The sequence below is a fragment of the Silene latifolia genome, chromosome Y (assembly GCF_048544455.1).
Source record: "Silene latifolia isolate original U9 population chromosome Y, ASM4854445v1, whole genome shotgun sequence".
NCBI lineage: Eukaryota > Viridiplantae > Streptophyta > Magnoliopsida > Caryophyllales > Caryophyllaceae > Silene > Silene latifolia.
In genome coordinates, this window is record NC_133538.1 from 217,201,269 (window position 1) to 217,214,091 (window position 12,823).

A 12,823-nucleotide genomic window follows, 5' to 3' on the forward strand; every position below is an offset into this window, starting at 1 on the left:
CTTTATATTCATGTTATCTCTCATAGCATGAACCTTACCAAGTACATATCTAGGTTCCCAACCTAGGTTTAGGTTCTTTATCTTAAAAGAACTTTCTTGTTGTTTATCACATAACCAACGAATTGTGGTGGATGATATAACTCACATTAGTCAAGTGTTCCACCAACTCGTAATGCACTAGGTATATGTTTTGTAGAGTCTTGCAACAATTGTCAAGACGATTAGCCTAGCACTTCTCATAAGTCCTAGCATATTAGAAAATACTAGTTTTGAGTAACTTCTTATTATAATAAGTATCTTTTCAAAATTCTTATTTCTCCTTTTAGCTTGAATAGCTTAGGATTTTCATAAATCCTTACGCGTTTTCGAACTTCAATATGTGCAACTTCTTGTCACATAACAGAGTGTTCCGTCAAACACTAGATAGCTCATTAGTTCTTCTCGAGAATTCATGACAATTCTTCTATGGCTTACCAATGACTCATCATGCTCTTAAGTATATGATTCATTATAGGATATGTGCATGATTATTCTAATGGCGGAAACATTAATTTTAAATCATGTGATCAAACATTCTAGTGACCTCTACCCAACTTGATAAATGATTCCAAGACCCAAATTCATATCAACTTAGGCATCGGTAAAGCCGAATACAACCCTTATCAATATAACTCGGTGGATTAACTTTTTAATCGATTCTACTTTTAGAAATCTTGGTCGATAAATTTACATTAAAATTTATCTTTAGCCCGAAACACATCCGGCAACCGTCGAGAATACTTTCGTTGAGTTCAACCCAAATTTCGAATAAATGTGTCCAGGATCCAAATTTACATTAACTTGGGCATCGGTAAAGCCGAATACAACCCTCATCTTTATAAATTCGGTGGGTAGACATTTATCACCCACTTCCCCTACGTAACAAGGTTTGTACCCCGGTAAAGCCGAGTGCACTCCCTCATGAAATAGGTTTCCATGGTTTCTACTTTTTGGTAAGGCTAAGTCTCAATTGTTTATTTTAGCGAGAGGTCATGTCAATTTATTATTTATCATGTTTTAAGTGAACTAGAGCGGTGAACTACGATAATTATAATTGACAGGGTCGATAAACTCGATAAAATGATAATGCATGTTTTAGTTATGGCGATTTAGCGATGCATGCAACATATAAATAAAATGCAAAGCATAAATAAAATACTAGTATGGCCTTCCTAGAATAGTAAATCTAATAAACTATTATAAATTCGGAAACCAACTCCTTTGGTCCCTTGAACATCGATATTGGCACGCATTTCAAGGCAACATTTTCTTTGATGGATCGCCTTCTCGAGTGGCACCGTATTCAAGGAACTCCGGAATAAATAAATTACATAATAAATTACATAATTTTATCATTATACATTTGTAACTAAAATAAAATAAATCTATTAAATTACAAAACGGTGATACGAGATCACAATAAATTACAACCGAATTGATATTTCCATACATTTCGGGTAATATCAATTAAAACTAAGGCCATAATAAGTAAAATTACATAATTCAAAAATTACATAAAAATAAAAATATGACAATCATAAATAAAATGCAGCATTATAATATGTATGAACATGCCCAATTTTATGCCAAATCGCCTTTAAGGAGCCAATATCGTATATTAATCGGTTTTTACGGATTTGCGTGATTTAACATTTTATAATCACAATAATTACATAAAATCATATTTATGTACAAGTTAATTACCCTAACCATCTTAGGACTCAAAATTACTCTCCACTAACATTTGACAATAATTAACCTAGATTTCTTAATATTGTTCATAAATGGACCTAAAATACAAAATTATGTCATAAACTTCAAATTAAATCATAAAAAATTCAAATAATTTCAAATTTTGAAATTTAAACTCATGAACATTCAGGAAAAATACCATGACACTCATAATGTTCAAAATTTGGGCTAAAAATTTTGAAAATTTATCGAGAAAAACAATGTTGCGGTTTATCAATTTTAACAATTATTACCATAAAAATATGAGAAAAATTATTTTTATCAACTTTTCACTTTTATATCTGAAATATATGATAAAATACAACATGTGACGTTTTTCCTTAGTCATGAAGTATATTTTAGCATTTTTACTAATTAAAGTCACTATTTATGTGATTTTTCATCAAAAATTCATAAATCATGCATAAGGACTTCATTATAACCAAATATTTTACACACTAAATTTCCATGACCAGATTCGAAATATAACTCATATTAACCTATTTACCCATTTAAATACGATTTTAACTTGAAAAATCCATATTTAGAGAAATACAACTCATTTTATTATGAAACTTTACAGGCCATCAGTAGATAATATATGTGAAAACATATCCAAAAACCACTGAAACAATCAAAGTTTAGCTATTTTTAGTCCAAAAATGACATTTTTATCATAAAAGTCACATTTTAATGCCATTATTATATAAAATGAACAATAAAATCCATAAATAAACCAAAATATCCTAAATACATTTTAGGACCAGAAACTTTAACATGCAAATAAATTTCGTGATATTTCAAAATAAACAAAAATTTATAAGTTTTGTTTGTTAATCTTATAACTCGGAAAAACAATAACCGATTTGCATGCAAACAACCTAAGGCTCATGATACCGCTTGTTAGAAATATTAATCTCATTTATTTAACATATTCATATATGTTACAATTTAATTTAGTTATAAAATTAAATCTAGATCTTATGCATGCAAACATAATTAGAAATAGAGAAGAAATCGTCTTTCTTACTATGGGAGTTTCGGATTAAAGGGCACAAGTAAGATCTCATTCTTACTTGTTCTGGAGCTTTCCTTATATGGATGAACAAAGATTCAAGCTTAGAATCCCTCCCAAAGATGAATACCCAAGATAACACCTTAAAAATTAATATTATTTGAACTAGAACAATATTAATCTTACTAAAAAATTGACCCAAAATATTTATTTTAGTCTCTTGCAATTTCGGTCAAGAGGAAGGATTTTTGGAAATTTTATCTCTCTAATTTTTCATAAGATGTAGTGAGGAAATTATATTACTTACACTAGAATTATAATGTAAAGTAGTGAATGAATTATTAGACAGAAAAACCTCTATAATGGCCCTTTGAAAACCGGTGGGGAGGGGTGTCTAGTGCCCAATGCATGAGCTCATATTCTTCCCAAGAAAATAGACTTGCATGGCTACAAATAAGTGTGCAATCATTTTGCATTCCACTTAATTATTTAACCTAATTTAAACACTATACTCCCTCTATTTTTCGGCACTTACATAAAATGGGAGGTCCATTTTATATTTTGTCATTTGCCAATTGTCACAAGTTACTAGTCATGTGAAATTGTCATGTATCCTTAACATATTAAAAATCAACGTATTAATAAAAATATGTCATGTACAAAATCGACTTAGTAATTCATAATTACTTGTACCAAAACGGTTTATCAATTATAAATCACAACGTCTTGTATTTATAATAAATTATTCATTCAGTTTCGATTGTTTCGTAAACAATAATTTTATCTACGTAATAAAACAATTTGATTACTTAGAACGTATCTTATTTAATCGAATTACATTAAGATGCGTCAATAATACTCACAAAATTGTCCGTCAATTTCAAGTAATTTAATTAACCCGTATCGACATACGATCAATTAAATAACCAATTACGAGTGTTACCCTTTAGGTATGACCTAAGGGGATCAACTGATCACCACCGTCGCACGACAGTAATGTCAAACTCTAGTCAGCCAATCATTACCGATATGTCGGAGGACACATATTCCAACACATATCCCACATGTGTTCTTAAAATGAGATTTAAACATGTGATCATCATGATCAATAGTTGTTATCGCATTATTGTCGGAGGACACATATTCCAACACTAGGGTGTCATGGGTTCATAGGGGATTCCTCGGAGTTGATCATACAAACATGTTCTCAACTAGATGCAAGCACATATTGTTTTGATGGGATCAAGTTAGTGTATATATCTTACAATCCCTACGAAGGTTTGGGTCCCGGAGCCGAATCGATTAGATTGTACAACACCTACAAGTTGACTTAATCTTCCCTACTCAACTATATGCATGGTCTAATGAGACTCGAGTTGGTTTAGGTCTTACAAGTCTCATTGGAAATATAGGTGATGGGTAAAAAATGCAAGGATTCATAGGCTCGCATTTCATCAAACATAACATGTGCATAAGTTGAGATCAAAACAAGCAAGCAAATAAACTATGAAAACATATTAATTTAAGCATGAATCATCCCCCATTTTGGTTTCCCCTAATTAACCATTAACCCTAGCTAAGGAAACTACTCACTCATTATCATGTTGAACATGCTAGCAAGGTTGTCAATCATACCAATAAAGTAAAACATGATGAATAAATGAAGATAATTAACAATAATTAAAAAGGGATTAAGAGAATTATACCTACTAATGATTCCAATACTAAAGCAAAGAATAATAGTAGTACTTGATGATTGATTGAAAGGTTGTCAATCTCCCAGTAATAACCCAAATAATCTTCAATTACCCAAAATGAAAGATGAACAAAAGAGAGATTAAGGAAATGAGATTTGTATTAAGACTTGATTAAAAGTTGATTACAAGATTAAAGAGAGATTAGATTGATATAAACTACACTAGAGATTGCTAAGAAGAACATGCTTATCTAATTAGACTAATGGGGTATTTATAGTGGGGATTAGGTACACAAATTAGGGTTTACTAAGGGCTTAAATGACGATTAAGTCCTTGAGGAATCGCTCCTCTCAGAAAAATATGCGAGTCTCCTTTTTGCTAGTCTTTACCGAGGTATGCGCATCCTTCATAGAACAAGTAGAAAACGAAATAGCTGTCACACAATCCGAGCGTCCAGAGCACGGGACGAGCGGATTGTGGGTCTCTTGGACGAGCGGATTTGTGAGGTGGACGGGCGGATTGTGGTGGTTTTGGACGAGCGTACTTCTGAGGAAGACGCTCGGATTCCTTCTCTTAGACGGGCGGATTGTGGGCAATCCGCTCGGATTATAGATCAGCTTCTTCCTTTCTTCTTTTCTTCCTTTCTCTTCATACAATCCTTGAGGATTTCCTCGGGGATGCAAGGATGTTTTCTCATCATTGCCCATCTAGTACAATATGTACAAAGGCCTTCTAGACTTGTCTTCTCTTTGATGCTTGGTCATTGAATTCAATCAATTTAGCTTCATTTTGCCATGAAAATGCAAGATTTGCACTCCTTTCCTAACAAGGGATCAAAACTTCGAAGAATATGCAAAACAAAGGACTAAAGACAATAAATGACCCAAATATGCACTAAAAAGCATGGGAACAAGGCTAATTCGGGGACTAAATATGCTCAAATAATGGTTACATCAAATATCCCCAAATCGAACCTTTGCTCGTCCCGAGTAAAGTGGTGACAAAGACTAGGACCGTTATTTAAACTAACCTAATAGCATAGCCGATATGAGACAATTAGCGGGTCTCACTTCTCCCCTTCAACTCACAACAAGACAACCATGAGGTAGGATGCCTTCTTGCAAGGCAAGGTGAGTCTTGCCAAAATGGCGACACATCCAAGCATTAAAGCACATAAAATCAGGTAATGGATGCATCTACAAAAGAATAGCCACTTTCCTCATCTATGTGGCGGAAATTATTTACAAGGGAAGCAATTCAAGGGTACACACTCCTTCATAGATGCAATTTCTTCAAACTACTAAGCCTAGAAGGATACCAATAAATCACCTCCAAGTTGTGTCAAGCTAGGGTACCTTTGTCCTCAATCGTTAAATGCTTTTGTTAAGAGTACACTCCCTATGGTGTTAGAAACACTGGAGGATCGCGGAATTCCCCCTCTTGCCTAGACAAGAAGAAGGGTCGTCCCCTCTCTACCATTCACAAAAATGGATTCGATGGATAAAGAGATCAATAGATATTTTAGTTTCATTTGGGATTTTGCTTTTGTTTTTGTTTTTCCCCCCAATTTCTTGTGGCATGTAACATTTGAGAATATTTTCTTGCCATTTCTTTTGATTTTTGGCAATTCAACACTTGACAACTTTCAACCTTTTGAATTTCTTTTTGAACATTTTCAAAGTCACCCCATATGTAGTGAGGGTGCCTTATATTTGAAGCATAGGAGTCTATTTTTGCTCCTCTTTTCATTTTGATGCAATTTGCAAACTTTCTTTCACTTTTCATTTCATTGAACTCAAATTTTTGAACAATTTCTTTTTGTGCCCATTCCCTTTGATGACAAAAATGTGGTAGAACATGGATGAATGAATGATGGTTGCATGGTTTCAAGGGTCACCTTGGAATAAACGGTAGCGAAGGAGTTATCACACCACAATGTACTCTTGACTAGGCCTTAATCCATGGGTCAAAGGATACTAGCATGACACATCCTAGGGTGTTTTACAAGTATTCTAACAAGCAAAGTCTTAAGAAGAAAAATCATCTACTAGGGCCTATATACACTAGACGATTTCGCAAAATTTTCCTAACATGCAAACTACATGCCATGATGCAACAAACATATATATACATCATAATGCATATGATTCTACCAACTAATATGCCATATAATCTAAATGCAAGTCATAAATTCACATTGTCTAAATGCAAGTCATAAATTCACATAATATATACAAACAATATATACAAGTCTACACTACAAAGGAAATGAACTTGTTTTTGGATTTTCAATTTTTCAATTTTTTTGATTTTTTCGAAATTTTTGATATTTTTGGATTTTTGAATAAAAGTTAAGTTAGAATTTCCCATCCCCACACTAATATGGGCATTGTCATCAATGGCCAATATGATAAGAAATTATGCAAGTATGATGCATGATTTATATACTAAATGCAAGCTATTCTAATCTACACTACATGATGCATGGGTTTTTGTTTATGACGGAGAGCGTAATTTAGATTACCTCCCGTTGCGTATGCATGTACTTCCCCAAACCGAGATAGACATTATTTCTAATGTCTTAAATATTGGGATAGTTCATGCACACAAGATGCAATGCATGAAACTATATATTGTCATTTTGGATTTTTCAAATTGGAACAATAAAAAGAACACCTCAATGGGGCCGAGGTGTTAGTCCTCATGTTACTAGAACTCTCCAAACTATGATCAAGATAAAAATAAAGAAAACAAAGAAAGAAGTAGACAAACCTCAAGAAGGTAGGAGCCTCCAAAGTTTGCTAGTCCTCCACCATATCATCATTGTCATCATTTTCCTCCATAGAAGCGGACTCATCTCCACTCTCATCTTCACTTCCTTGATCTTGCTCACTTACTTCATCATCTTCATTACCATCTTCTTTTTCATCTACCTCTTCATCAACACCCTCATCATCAACAACCTCATCATCGACATTCTCATCTTCACCCGGTCTTTCACCCCTAGATGTCCTTGGAAAGAAAACTTCCCTATCCGCCCAACTAGGCAAAGGACATGATGGATCAAGTAGTCCTTTCCTAGCTAAATGAAGGAGGGGTGGATATTTGGCCAAGTATGCATCTACTCGATCATTATAAGCTTGTTTATGCATCTCTCTCATGAGGAGAGTCATGTAGTCATTGCCCACTTCAACATCTTTGGGTTTGAACTCATGATATTTGAATGGATAGGGTGGTGTGACAATGGAGGAGGAGGGCTCTTCAATCTCGCCCCTTTGTTGACGGATGATGTACTCGGCGTCCTTGGAGAGTGGAAGAAGGTAGTTTGTTTGATGAGCACTTAATCGGCATATCTTGGAAGGCAAAGTGAAAGATCTAGCATCATTGGTGAGCCACCCATATTTGGTGTCAAGAGAGTTATGCTTGACCCAATTGTACTTGTTAATCATGGCGTCCATGTCAATGAGATGAACCCCTTTGATCGCCACATATGCGTTATCCTTGTTGAAATTTGCGTCAAAGTGCTTGGCCAAGAGCGTAACTAGACCTCCATTTACAATATGAGCGGTGCCTTCCTTAACACAATCAACATTAAGCCATCTTTCCATCAAAAGCCTTAGAGCATTGTAAGGCTTAGTGAATTCCCTTCCGACATTTAAGGCCGAATCAAGTAGAGCACAATTGAGCTTTGTAAAGTGATTAGTGCCTTTTCTTGCAATTATAGTACTCCCGATGACCTTGTGTCACACTCTAATGCCCGGATGGTGGACTAATAGAGCGCGACACGCATGAAAGTTCACAAATTTCTTCCCGGAAATCACCTCCCAAAGAGGAGCGGGGTCTTACTTTTCGGGCATCTTGTGATAATATGGTGTATCACTAAGGCCTAATGCTTTACTAAAAACATCAAAGGTGATGCGCCTATTCACATTGGCAAGACGGGACTCTATGTATTCTCTAGTCTCTACCTTAGTCACTTTCAATGAACTTAAGAATTCCAAGGTAAGGGAGGGGTATGTCAATTCTCTTGTAGTAAACAATTTTCCCAACCCCATGGCTTCAAAGAAGGCTTTTGTTTGTTCAAGGACACCCAATTTTTTCAAGGCATCTTCACAAATGAATTTGGTGGGCAAAATGGTTTTCTTAGCATATTTGGCAAATGTATCCCTATGGGAGTTAGAAATGAAAATTACCTCCGGATAGTTGGGTAATTGAGCGATTTCCAGAGTTGTTCTTGTTGTTGCTTCCAAGGGATGATCTTGTTGTGGTTGAACTTCCAATTTTGCACTAGAAACCACCATAGCCATTGAAGCTTTCTTTGCTTGAAGGTATTGTTACCTTTTCGAAAGTTTCTTTGCCTTAAGTGCCTTTGTTGCTCCTTTTGTTCTTGCCATTGTTGATTATACCAAGAAGAGATTGAAAATCTTCAATTTCGAATTATACCCAAATTTATTTAAGATGAAAGGATTTGTCTTTATATTTCAATAATCGACTCAAAGGTTGAAGATTTTGGTGCTTGGATTGATTATTGTTGCAAAAGGAGTGATTAATTGTTGTTGTAAGGAAGTTTGAATTTGATTTTGTTAAATTTGGTTGAGGAAATCTTGTTTTTGGTGATGGAGAGGATGAGGGTTTTCGGGTTTATGGGTAGTGTTTGAATGAATGAATGAATGAAATGAAGGTGGGAAGGGGTATTTAAAACACCCGAAAAATTCAAAACTGCAGGGGGAAGACGAGCGGATTCCCTTGGGGACGCTCGGATTCTGCTCAATTTGGCTTTAGGAAAACTCGCCTAAAGACGAGCGTCTTTCAGTAAAGACGAGCGTCTTTCAATGAAGACGAGCGGATTCTGCAATTCAGGACAAGCGGCTTTCCTCAAAGACGAGCGGATTCTCTTACAGGAACTTTGCTTAATCTGCACTGGCAAAAAGACGAGCGTCTTTTTACAAAGACGAGCGGCCAATTTCAGACGAGCGTCTTCTCAGCTGGGACGCTCGGATTCTCTAACAGACCAAAATTTTTCATTTTGCAGCTCATTTGGACGGAAGGATTCTTCCACAAATGCTCGGATTCCTATAAGACGATCGGATTACCCAGAAGACGCTCGGATTTCTCCTGGTCTACCCGGATTCAGGTCCATCCGTGCACTTGCATATCCCGTGTCATTTTCATTCTTCAAATCCCGTGTTCTTCATTGTAGGGGCACTACAAAGGCGTGAATAGCCTAGGAAATTGCTATCCCCACACTAAGTTAAAGCACTACACATCAATAAAATCATTAGTCCCTCCCTCACTTCTCTCAAAAATGATGAATATCTTGATCGAGGCACAAAAATCCAAAAATGACAAAAATGCAATGTAAGAATTAAAATGCAAGTTAGGGAGTTAGAAATATTTACAAATGGTGGTTTGGAGAGGACTCCACCATACTCTCATCCTTAGAGAGATGTAATGGGGGCATGTTCAAGGTGTTGTTGATGTTACTTAACACCTTGAAGAAGTAGTCAAAAGCTTGTTCATTATCATGATAAAGATCCTCAATAGATCTTTGCACTTGTTGTCCTTCATGTTGGTCTTGATCGATAGCATTACCAATGTAGGGATTGAAAATCCCTTCAAACTCATCGTCCCAAAGACCGCAAACTTCGTTTACTTGATCATTAAAATTCTCTTGAGTTGATAGAGACAACTCTCCCCCTTTCTTGTTTTGGCCAATGAGGCCATCCTCTTCACTTGTCATGGGTGAGCTTTTCAAGTTTCTTTGTTACAATTCTCTTGCTCTTTTGATGCAGCATCGTCAACTTTCTTTTTCCATTGGAATTTCGAATTCTTCCTCTCATCCTTCCGGCTATAATGATCAACCATAAAACATGGTTCATGCAAACAGGGAGCTCTCATGGTCTTGTCAAGATTGAAAGTTATGCTCTCATCCCCCACTTCTAGAGTGAGCTCTCCATGCTTCACATCTACCACCGCACCCGCGGTGTGGAAGAAAGGTCTACCTAGAATGATTGGAATATTGGAGTCTTCTTCCATGTCAAAAATGACAAAGTCCACCGGGATGAAAATTTCCCAACTCTTACGGGAACATCTCCCCATATCCCTAATGGTGTCTTCGTCGATCTATCGGCCATTTGGAGTGTGATATTAGTACATTTAAGCTCTCCCATTCCTAACCTTTTACTTACCGAATACGGGATAACACTCACACTAGCCCCTAGATCACATAGGGCTTTGTTAATGGTTGTGTCACCAATGGTACACGGTATTGAGAAGCTTCCCGGATCTTTACGTTTCGGAGGTGAACTCCCTTGAAGGATTGCACTACTCACCTTAGTGAAGGCGATAGTTTCAAGCTTCCGGATCGACTTCTTTTTCGTAAGGATGTCTTTCATGTACTTTGCATAGGCCGGCACGTGATTGATTAAATCCATGAAAGGAATCGAGTCTTCCAAATTCTTCATAATTTCCATAAATTTTCCAAGTTGCTCATCAAATTTGGGCTTGGCTTGACGACTTGGAAAAGGAAGTCTAATCACAATGGGTTCCTTCTCCTTGGCCTTGTCTTCAATTTTCTTTGAAACTTCTTCTTTTGATGGTTCTCCATCCTTGGTGTTTTGCACAACTTCTTCTTTGTCACTAGCTTCCACCACTTTATCCACAACTTGCTTCTTTGGTGCTTCATACCTCGTACCACTTCTCAAGTGGATGGCACTAACTGTTTCATGTCTTGGGGGATTACTTTGAGGTGGTAATTGCCCCTTTTGTCTTTGTGAGCTTGAAGTTGCTAGTTGAGTCAATTGGGTTTCCAACATTTTGGTGTGGCCTAGGATGTTGTTGATGGTGATTTCCTTTGCTTGACTATCCTTTTGCATTTCAGTGAAAAACTCTTGTTGATTCTTTTGCATTTGGAGGACCGCGTTTTGAACATCAAAACCTTGGTCATTTTGTTGATTGTATGGAGTTTGGTTTTGGTAACATTGGTTTTGGTTGTAAAAGGGTCTTTGATTTTGGTTTCTCATGGGAGGTGGGGTGTATGTTGGTTGAGGGTTTTGAACATTTTGGCTTTTGTATGAGAGATTTGGGTGGAATTTGGTGTTTTCATTGTAATAATTTGAATAAGGGGTACCACTCTTGTATTATTGAAAAGCATTCACTTGTTCATTTGTTCCCCTACATTCACTTTGGTCATGTCCCAAAGTTCCACAATTATCACATATCCCACTTGGGATTGATGAAGATGCCGTCATGGCATTAACATGATGCTTTGGTGATTTTGAGGCTTCTTCAAGTCTAGCCATAGCTTTTTCGAACTTCAAATTGATGGTATCAATGTGAGCACTAAGTTGAGCACCCAATTGAGTAATAGAGTCCACTTCATGATTTCCTCCTGTAGTAGCCTTGCGAGGTCTACTATATTGTGAATTATGGACCGCCATTTCCTCAATCTTATTCCAAGTTTGATTATCGTCAACTTCGGTGAACATACCATTTGATCCCATGTTGAGAATGTTTCTTGAGTCTTCATAAAGACCATTCCAAAATTGTTGTACCAAGAACCACTCGCTAAGTCCATGATGAGGACATGAGCGACAAATTCCTTTGAATCGTTCCCAAGCTTCATACAAGGATTCTTTATCTCTTTGCTGAAAGTCCGTAATTTGAGCTCTTAGCATGTTAGTCTTTTCCGGTGGGTAGAACTTTTTGTAGAAAGCTAGAGTCAATTTCTTCCAAGAGTCAATTCCGAGAGTAGCCTTATCAAGGCCTTTCAACCATTGTTTTGCGGTGCCAATTAGAGAAAAAGGAAATAAGACCCATCGAATTTGGTTTTGAGTTACACCGGTTTGAGAAATCGCATCACAATAGTCACAAAAAGTCTCCATGTGAGAGTGAGGGTCTTCACTAGGCATCCCCCCAAATTGGCTTTTTTCGACTAATTGGATAAATGTGGATTTGGCAATGAAATTTCCAGTTAAGTGTTGTGGTGTGGGAGTACCATTGGGTAGGTTCTCCTCGGTTGGTACGGAATGTGATGAAAATTTAGGCATTGTGGGTTGATTTTGTGTTGGATTTTGTGTTGGGTTCTCCTCACCTTCTCTTGTAAAAGGGTTGACGAACTCAATAGCATTTGGTTGAATATCTACAACCTCACCAATACCTCTCAAAGTTCTTCTAGCAAGTCTTCTATTGTTTGTCAAAGTCCTTTCAATTTCTTGATCAAAGGGTAAAAATTTACCTTGTGATCTTCTAGACATGCAAAATATCAAACAACTTGAAAATAATTAGAACAAACCTTGAGGAGTTTTACTTCCTCAAGGCAAAGAAAGACACAACTAATAAC

At 36.4% G+C, this 12,823-nt stretch overlaps 1 non-coding gene across 1 annotated transcript; it reads left to right on the forward strand.

The window, feature by feature from the left end:
• Positions 1-12,051: 12,051 nt before the first annotated feature.
• On the forward strand, positions 12,052-12,158 carry LOC141634802 (small nucleolar RNA R71). The gene has a single exon (XR_012539523.1). It is a non-coding gene; the product is annotated as a small nucleolar RNA R71 (small nucleolar RNA).
• Positions 12,159-12,823: the final 665 nt, after the last annotated feature.